The 10,000-nt window shown below is 35.0% G+C and overlaps 1 protein-coding gene across 1 annotated transcript in view; it reads left to right on the top strand.

Moving 5' to 3' along the window:
* The first annotated feature begins 7,997 nt into the window (after window positions 1-7,997).
* The window catches only part of LOC111699253 (heterogeneous nuclear ribonucleoprotein A1, A2/B1 homolog), a 28,588-nt gene continuing 26,585 nt past the window's right edge, over window positions 7,998-10,000 (top strand). Inside the window, exon 1 of the mRNA XM_023469865.1 lies at window positions 7,998-8,002. The gene's annotated coding sequence lies outside the window, so the exon portion shown is untranslated. The remainder of the gene's footprint in view (window positions 8,003-10,000) is intronic.

Here is a 10,000-nt window from a genome sequence, read left to right as displayed (position 1 = left end):
GATATTTGAGGGTGGTAAATTTTTAAGATTTTGGAAATTTCTCAAATGACTGGAAATTTTCAAGATACCCAGGCATTTGGGGAATTTCCCAAATGCCCGGGTATCTGGGAAATTTCTCAAATGCCTGGGTAGCTGGGAAATTTCCCAAATGCCTGGGTATCTGTGAAATTTCCCAAATACCAGGGTATCTGGGATATTTCCCAAATTCCTGGGTATCTGGGAAATTTCCCAAATATCCAGTCATTTGAGAAATTTCCAAAATCTTAAAAATATACCACCCTCAAATACCTACAGGAATTTGGGGAATTTCCCAAATGCCTGGGTATCTGGGAAATTTCCCAAATGCCTGGGTATCTGGGAAATTTCCCAAATGCCAAGGTTTTTGGGAAATTTCCTATTTAAAAAAAAATGTAAATGCTGTCGTGTCATGTTAAAAACTTATGTAATTTTGTCTTAGGGTGAAACTTTTGTTTAAGACTAAAGGCTCAGTAACATTATGCCTAGTTCCCGAATGCCTAGTTCGTGAATGCCTAGTTCACTATGCCTAGTTCATGAATACCTAGACAACATTATGCCTAGATTTCTGAATGCCTAGATAACATTATGCCTAGATTTTTGAATGCCTAGTTCTTAATGCCTAGATATCATAATGCCTAGAGAACACAATGCCTAGATTCATGAATGCCTGGATAACAGTATGCCTAGATAACATAAGAGTGCATTGAATGCTTAGACAATGTATTTCAAAGAGAAATAAAAATATTAAAGAGAGAGAAAAAAACATACAATCCGGTAACATTTTTACAAAACTCCGCAAACAACTTTCTGAAAATGTGCAACTTCAGTTAAAGATGCAAGAGAAAGATTAAAGTCTGTTGTTGATGCTTTTAACAGCATGCCAAGAGCAGATTATATTTCTACTTTGGCTCATGATAGGCAAAAATTTGACCAATAAAATATGTAATAGATAATGTAAACATATTAGTATCATTTATTTATTGCTTGACAATGTCTATAGTCATTCAATTCAGTCTAATGTTATCTAGGCATTGGGTGACTAGGCATTATGAAATCTAGGCATAATGTTTCTTGGCATTCAGAAATATAGGCATAATGTTATATAGGCATTGATGAATATAGGCATGGTGTTGTTTCGCTACTTAGCGATTTCCCTAGAGACCTAATATATGTACCGTGTGGTATTTCTCAAGACCGGATCGTAAGACTTCCTTCTCTCAACTCTCTTCATAACAAAAGGATGATAATAAGGTTCCGAAAGTTTATTTCTCTGAGTCTTCAATCTAAATAAGTTTAATAAACCCACAGAAAAAGCTTTGAGTGATAAATCATACAAATACAGCAGATAATCCACTCAGGCATTAAAAAACTGTGGCAAGGAACCAACAAACACATATATAAATATCAATCATAATATAATCAATCGATAAGCATATGTATATATATAAGAAATAATTACCACAGTGATCCTAGAATTCTGGACACGGTTACACTTGCAAAACAAATAAACATATACTAATATAAAACTGTTCACTCCCACGCGAGAAATCTTGCGCCTGCGTAGTCAGTCTGTAAACAGCTCCTAAAACTAGTTCTTTCACAATACGTTCTGTACAGATCCTCAGGGAGAACTCAGAAATACACAGGGGCATCAAGTAGACTTTATGCACGGAGCATGGCTCATGTAACAGGTGTTATCTAGGCATAATGTTATCTAGGCATTACGAACTAGGCATTCATGAATCTAGGCATAGTGAACTAGGCATTCACGAACTAGGCATTTGGGAACTAGAAATAATGTTACTGAGCCAGACAAAACCCGATATTAATAGTGTAAACTTTTAAATAAAAGAATTGGTTTAATTCAGTGGACCATCGAAGTCGGATTAACAAAAAAACTTTCATCATTGGATTGTTTTTGTAACATGTCATTTATTCTTCCTAATATGCCATTGGCCTTTCCATGTTTTCTTCTATTCAATCCTACTATTTGGTTGCTATTAAATGTCATAAATGTCTCCTTTTAATCCGTTCTACTGTTATTTGCTCCTAACCTGTCCTACCGAACCAGCTGCTTCTAATCAATCCTCCCAGCTGTTTTCATCCGTCCTACTGGTATCTGCTTCTAATCCGTCCTACCAACTGCCTTTTATCTGTACTGCCCTTATATGCTGCTAATGTGTCCTAGCAGCAGCTTTTCATCTGTCCTACTGTTATCTGCTTCCAACCTGTCCTAGTAGCTACTTTTTATTCGTCCTGCCTTTTATCCATTCTGCCCTTATCTGCTTCTAACCCGTCCTATAAGCTCTTTCAATCCGCTTTCTTTAACAAAAATCCTACCTCAAACTTCTTATAATCGATCCATTTTGACATGTACTCTTTTTAATCCATTTTATCATATTCTTCTCCCTCACCCACGTTATCATATTACATCATATCATTATTATATTCTCAATCCAGTCCTTTCTATCACATTCCTCATTAATCCATCCTGCCATATGAATCCTTCTGATTTGTCCTACCGTAAGTCTCAGCATTTCATCTTATCATGCACCAATTCAAATTTTCCTTTTCCTTGATTTTCCGTTCACCAAAAACATTAATGTCCAAATATGTCTTTTAAGAAAAAAATATGTAAAAATAATTTCTTAACTTTTCCTGTTTCTATTCGCTTCTCTTTTCCAATGGTAAAAAATCAAAATTATGTTTTTTTCCATATTAGAAAACCGTTGTTAAATTTTTTACTGTAATGATGAAAGGGTTCATCTATTACAATTACAGAGATGTAAATCCTAGGGATTTCGAGATCAATCATTTGGTCCCTTTGTTTAAGGCATGTACAAATATTTTACTCTGCAATTCTAGCTGTTACTTTAGATGCTTCCAGATGTTCTGCTACCTAAGCTGCTCCTACAATCCAAGATGCTTCTACTGCCTTCTCGACTGATTCCTTAACTACCAGAGCTGCTCCTGAAGTCTCTGCTACTTTAACTGTTCTTCCGATCTGAAATACTCTTGTGTTCTCAGCTGCTTCCTTTACTACTGGAGCTGTTCCAGGAGTCTCTGCTATGTTACCTGTTCTTACAATCTGAGATACTCCTATTGCATTCTCAGCTGCTCCTTTGTTGGACTTGCAACTGGTCTGTGAAGAGCAGTCTGTAAAGAATAGCCTCCCCTGCATCAAGACCTCTTGTTTCTCAACTGCTTCTACAACAGATCTGTGACAAGCTGTCTGTAAAGATGAGCGTCTCCTGTCTCAGCTGCTTCCTTTAATGGAATCACAACAGGTTTGTGAAGAGCTGTTTTACAATGAGCGGTGTCTCCATACTGAGGATCCTCTGGTTCTGCTGCTACGAACACTATCAGCTCCAAGTCTCAAGTAGCTCTGTTCATAGAATCAGCTGGATAATATATCTTGGTCTATAGTTGAACTGGCATGTCTGTAGTTGGACTTGTTTGCCCTGGATATCCTAGCTCTCCTATATGTCCTGGAAGTCCTAGCTCTCCTGTGTGTCCTAGAAGTCTTAGTTCTTCTGCAGCTATTTCTACAACAGATATGTTAAGAGCTGTCTGTAAAGGGCAGCGTCTCCAATATCAGGTTTAGCTTCTGCTCCTAGAGTCCTAGGTCTGACTGGATATTCAAGCTTCTCCAGATATGTGAAGAGCTGTCTGTCAAGAGTAGCGTCTCCAATATAAGATTCAGCTTCTGCTCCTGGAGTCATAGACCTGACTAGATCTTCTAGCTGCTCCAGGTATGTGAAGAGCTGTCTGTCAAGAACAGCATCTCCAATATCAAGATTATCTTGTTCTCCAGCTGCTTCTATAACGGATAAATGAAGAGCTGTCTGTCAAGAGCATGGCGTCTCTAATATCAGGTATAGCTTCCGCTCCTGAGCCCGTGATTAAAAAATTTTGGTCTAATATTCCATTTGGTGGATTTTCATGGAAGGAATTGGCGCATTCCAGGTTTTGATGAGAATAAGACTCAACAATAAGCCTTATTCTCCACTAAAACCAACCAAGGTCGGTTTTATTTTCTTTGGGCCTAACTCCTTAATGGAGCCAAAAATCTTACAGCTTTCAATTACATGACACAAGCTGTCGTTAGAGTTAGGTCAAAGATCGGGTCTTAAAGTTGGGTTTAAGAAATTTTGGCTTGAGCCAAAGTTTTTAAATCGCCGGCTCTGACTGGATCTTCTAGCCGCTCCAGGTATCTTGGATCTCCTAGATCTCCTCTGTATCTCATGGATTTCCTAGTTCTCCTCTGTATTCTTATTGGTAGTTTAGATGGGCTGGTACAAGAGCAATTGGTCCAGTTCCACAAACTGAAGGATGCATAATGTTGTAGTAGCTTCATTCTGAGTCAGGATCTTTGATTTCTTCCAGTCCAAGGAAATTAGAGGCTTTGATGGGGTGGGTCCATAGGCTGGTAGTGGGAAGGCTGGATGGGTTTGCTTGACAATTAAACAGGCAGTTTGTATCATGAGGTGAGGTTTGACATTTGGGACATTTATTTTCAATTTCATCATCTAATTGGTTAAGGTAAGAGTTAAGTAGTCTTTAGCAGCCGCTCCTGAGCCGGGAGAGTCTTGATCTGGTGATTCTTGTGAGTTTAATTTCATCGGGATTGATAGAAGGAGGGGGGTTATACTTTTGGCCTATAACATGATTTGTAATGTATTGTTAAATATTCTTCTTGACTGCTTCTGCGTGTATATATTTGAGGACTCTTTTATATTCTTGTTTGGTTGGTTCCTGTTCTATGAATCTGTGAGTAACTTCGTCTGTGTAAATGTTCATAGATTTTTGTAATTTCATTTGATGAGGGGATTGAGGTCTGAGTAGGTGATTATTGCCAGGTTGATCAGGTAGGGGGGTTGATGCAAAGTATTGTTCAGAGATCATTTTGCTATGTTTTTAACTTTAATAATTTATTTTTGGATAATGGTTGTGGGCACAAGCTTACGCATTCAAATAAAAACGAAATATCAATAAATCTATTTCTAGTTTGTTATCAAAGTCTTTCTATTATTTTGTTCTGCTCAAGATCAGTTAAAAGTCATACACCCCAACGTTTTGTGTTGCGCCATTGTCTTAAAAAACTTGACCATGGGTAACCCTATAAACCATAGTGAACACTTATTATGCGGGCTGATCTTGCTGCCTATTTTTCCTTAGGCTTAACTATTTGGTTTGCCAATGACTGTAGAAAGCTGGATTTTCAAACATAATTGAGTTATGTTCTTTTGTCCTTTTCTCAGTCAGTCATAAAAAGCAAAAAGAAAGAAATAAGGAATTTTTCCTTTTCAGAATTGATTTTGTGTCTTTTGTTTTTCTCTTCCATCTATCCTTTCCTTTTTATTTGTTCTCTGTGTTCACTGGCTCCGTAAAAATTCTCTCTCAAATTCTCCTACTTAACTTTTCCTTACTTACTAGTGCTATCCTTTCTGCACTTTAATTGGATCAGCCTGTGCAAATGTCATGTTCATCATTGCCCATAATTTGTCTATTGCTTGACAAAAACGCAACCCTCCGGCCAGAATATATTCCCCCCACCTTCTTGTAAAATAAAATAAGAAATTTTGAATTGTGTAAATGGAAGACAAGACATCATTAACTGTTAAGAATTAGTTTTAATTATTATTTAAATAACTCTCATATGTTTTAAATCTATATACATCAAACACAATAGATTGCAACAAGTATGATGCAAAACTGATAAATGGTTTAGAATTAGAATGGTTTACCGTTTAAGTTTTTTTTGCTTCATGTAATTGTATTTATAAAAAAATAAATAATAAAAAAATAGAGGTGAAGCAGGAAATAATCATTTTGCTTTGTAATTCAAGAGGTAGCACCTTGGTTTCAAGTACCAGCTTAACCAGCGTTTTACAAAGGAGGGTGGGAAGGGTACAGTAGACTTGTTGAGGTCATTAAGGAGTTTATCATGAGATACCATGTCCAAGGCTTGAGAGGGCAATTTGAAGAATAACAGTTCTATCAGCAGGTTTTTTCTGGTTTAAGCCTCTGGTGATGTCCTGATTAAGGTCATTGAGAGAAGATACAGTAGAGTCCATGTTGGAAGTTCGGAATATAGGTAGGTGTTCTGTGAGTTCAGGTAGGATTTATCTTTCTAAGATTTTTGCTGCAGTGGATAGGAGTGAAACAGGTCTACAGGGTTTGGACTCAGTAGGATCTTTTCCTGGTTTAAGGAGAGGGATAATGATAGAATTTGAGGGATTATACTGTCTTGTAGTGAGAGCTTGAAAATATTAGTTAGGTACTCAAGTCCTAGTGGGCCAAGGTGTTTGAGAAGAAGATTGGATATTCCGTCAGGTCCTATTGCTTTAGAAGACTTTGCTTGTTTTATTGCTTCACCTGTATCAGATGCGGTGAGTATTGTAGCTCCAGATGTAGATGTAGGTCTCCCAAGGCCTTACTTGGATAAACAGAGCTTTAGCTCTAACAACTATCCTGCATAAGCTTCCTTGGTGCACTAATCCTATTCTCCAGGTTCTCTACTCCGCTCAGATTCAGAGAGAGGGGTGAAGGGTTTTTAGTATCTGATCATACTCTAAATATTACATCAACACTATGCTTTAAGTATTACATTACTTCGTCCATAAATAAATTTCTATGATCTTTAATTCTTGAAAATGCTGTGTTTTTCCCTTTAAGAATAGTAAATAAACCAAATGTAATTCAGGTCATTTTTATCATAAAAAGAATAAATGTTTTTTTTCTTTTCAGTTGTTTATGTTTGTATAGTGAGGTAAGTGTACGGAAGTAAACATTAATGTTTATATTCATCTACTGAACCACTCAACGAGAATATATCCAGAGGACCTAGAAGAAAAAATGCAGATTCATATACTTTTGAGATAAAATTTAAAAACATAGAATGCACAACGACAAGCTTTTGAATACGGGACTTGTCAGTTTTTAGCTCAAGCTATGAAAACTTTTTAGTATTATATAATTTAAATATCTCATAGTGTTAATTTTATTTTTCTGAAAGGACTAGACTAAGCAACTTTTTAGTATTATATATTTTGAATATCTCATTGTGTTAATTTTTTTTTCTGAAAGGACTAGACTAAGCAACTTTTTTGTTGTCCATCTTGGATTTAAGATTAAACGATTAACTTTAAGTTGTTGATTTTTTGGGTAATTTTATTTAAGCATATATATATATATATATATAAACATATTTTCTCTATTTTTCTGTTCAAGAGTAAAGTAAAATCTTTGACAAGTTTGATAAAAGATAAAAGAAATCACTGTCGAGAGTAAAAACAATTTATTGTTAATTTATTTACTGTAGCTTTCACAGTTTTTCAATTAAAATTTTTTCCTAGGGTAAAAAATTGAAAATTTTATTTCTGAAGGATTGAGCCAAATAGTTTAAAACTATTTAATTACAAGAGTTTGTCACAAACTTTATACATTTATTTACACATTTCAAAAAAGATAATATTGAATATATACAAAATTGAAAAAAAAAAACACTTTCATGGTATGAATTTACAATTTTTAAAACAACTATGTACGGCTGGACAAACTCCTTATCAATCCTTAAAACGAAATTATTCACTTTGTGCCATACAAATCCTTTATTTGCATCCCCACCCCTAAAAAAAAGTTCACGGAAAACCTGAACAATCATCTTAAACGCTAATCATCTAAGCACTAAGTATTCTCCCTTGATGGTGCAAACCTTTTAGATATTTAAGTCTGGGAGATTAATTGAAAAATTTAATAAAGCAAGGTGGGTATCAAAAATTGTTAAACCCTAGTGGCGCGTTGCTTCTACAGTTCCTGGTAGGAAAGAACCCTTAAGCTGAATGAACATAGTTCTGAATATTTCTTTTCATAATATATTCTTAACTTATCTCTGAGAATATCTCTGGTTCAATGTTGAAAACTCCATATTTCAGAATATCTGTCAACTTGGTCATTTCTCATCTCAATAAATTCAGGATTCTGCCGACGTCCTTGTAAATATACATAAAATAGCGTCATTCTGTATATACAGAATATAGCTTCCTTAAATATAAACCGAATATAGCGTCCTTGTAAATATATACTCAATATCGCGTCACTCAAAATATATAGAATATAGCGTCCTTGTAAATATACAGAATATAGCTTCCGTAAATATATACCGAATATAGCGTCCTTGTAAATATACAAAAATACGTGTCCTTGTAAATATACATAAAATAGCGTCCTTGTAAATATACAGAATATAGCTTCCTTAAATATAAACCGAATATAGCGTCCTTGTAAATATATACTCAATATCGCGTCACTCAAAATATCTAGAATATAGCGTCCTTGTAAATATACAAAAATACGTGTCCTTGTAAATATACATAATATTGCGTCCTTTAATATGAACAGAATATAGCGTCCTTGTAAATATACAGAATATTGCGTCCTTCAATATAAACAGAATATAACGTCTTTTAAATATACAGAATATTGCGTCCCTGTAAATATACAGAATATAGCGTCCCTATAAATATACAGAATATGGAGTTCTTGTAAATATACAGAATATAGTGTCCCTATTAATATACAGAATATGGATTTCTTGTAAACATACAGAATATAGTGTCCTTGGAAATATGCAGAATAAAGCGTCCTTGTAAATATACAGAATATTGCGTCCTTCAATATAAACAGAATATAACGTCTTTGTAAATATACAGAATATTGCGTCCTTGTAAATATACAGAATATAGCGATCCTTGTAAATATACAGAATATATGCGTCCCTGTAAATATACAGAATATAGCGTCCCTATAAATATACAGAATATGGAGTTCTTGTAAATATACAGAAAATAGTGTCCCTATTAATATACAGAATATGGAGTTCTTGTAAACATACAGAATATAGTGTCCTTGGAAATATGCAGAATAAAGAGTCCTTGTAAATATAAAGAATACAGAGTACATGTAATTACAGAATAGAGTGTCCTTGTAACCATACAGAATATAGCGTGCTTGAAAATATACAGAATATTACGTATGAGAGCCTTGCTTTTTTGTAAAAGCATTTTAAGGCAATCATAATATTTCCTTAATTTAATATATATTAGACAGTAATCTCTGTTTGTCTGTTTATATGTCTGATCATAACTCAGGAATTTTAATTTGGTATTCGGTAGATCCCGAGGAAAAGCTCTCAGATTTATTTAAAACTTCTAAGTTGAGTACGGTTGATTTTTATAGCAAATATTTGGTTCCAGGCATATCTGGGTTCCAGAGTAGTATTATTACATATGAAAGAAAAATGAATCAAGGCAATCACTCGTATTATTAATATTCAACGAGTCGGTTTTTCTTACAGTTTATTATTTACAAAGATATAAAAACTAAAAGGATGATACTATACTAATAGGATATTATGAATTGAAGCAGTTTCAGAGTGATGGGGAATCTTCAAGGGAACCTCTAGTAAAGGGAGCTGGTCTTTTTCCCCAGATTTCGCTCCACCCTGGGCTAGCATTTAACCCTAGTACCCCGTGAGCTGGCCGGCTAGCCCACCAGCCCCCGGGTTTCTGGAATAACGGAACTTGGCGCTTGGCTTCGGTTTCTCCGCGTGGCTTGGGTTATTTATAGAATTCAAACACAAACAGGAATAAATCCGTTAGATTTAAGGAGGGATGGAAAAAGGGGTGGGGGGAGAAACTGGAAATGATGGAAGGAGGGAAAAAATACCATTTATGATCGCAGGAAAGATCAACACATCACTTTCCTGCTACAGTATATTACAGAAAAAATGAAGCCTTGTTGCATATTCACGAATGATGATAAACTTGTTTAGAAAAACTAATTGAATAACAAACTTTACGGATGTCATCTTATGTGTTGTACAATGAGGACATGTACACTTACATGTACAAAATATAATAATATGATGTGTTGATAATTCTTAATTTGATTTTCGTACTTGTTAGAAACGGGCCATAAA

Source organism: Eurytemora carolleeae, unplaced genomic scaffold (assembly GCF_000591075.1).
Source record: "Eurytemora carolleeae unplaced genomic scaffold, Eaff_2.0 scaffold269, whole genome shotgun sequence".
Lineage (NCBI taxonomy): Eukaryota > Metazoa > Arthropoda > Copepoda > Calanoida > Temoridae > Eurytemora > Eurytemora carolleeae.
The sequence above is the reverse complement of the archived record's forward strand: the minus strand, read 5'-3'. Positions and strand labels throughout refer to the sequence as shown.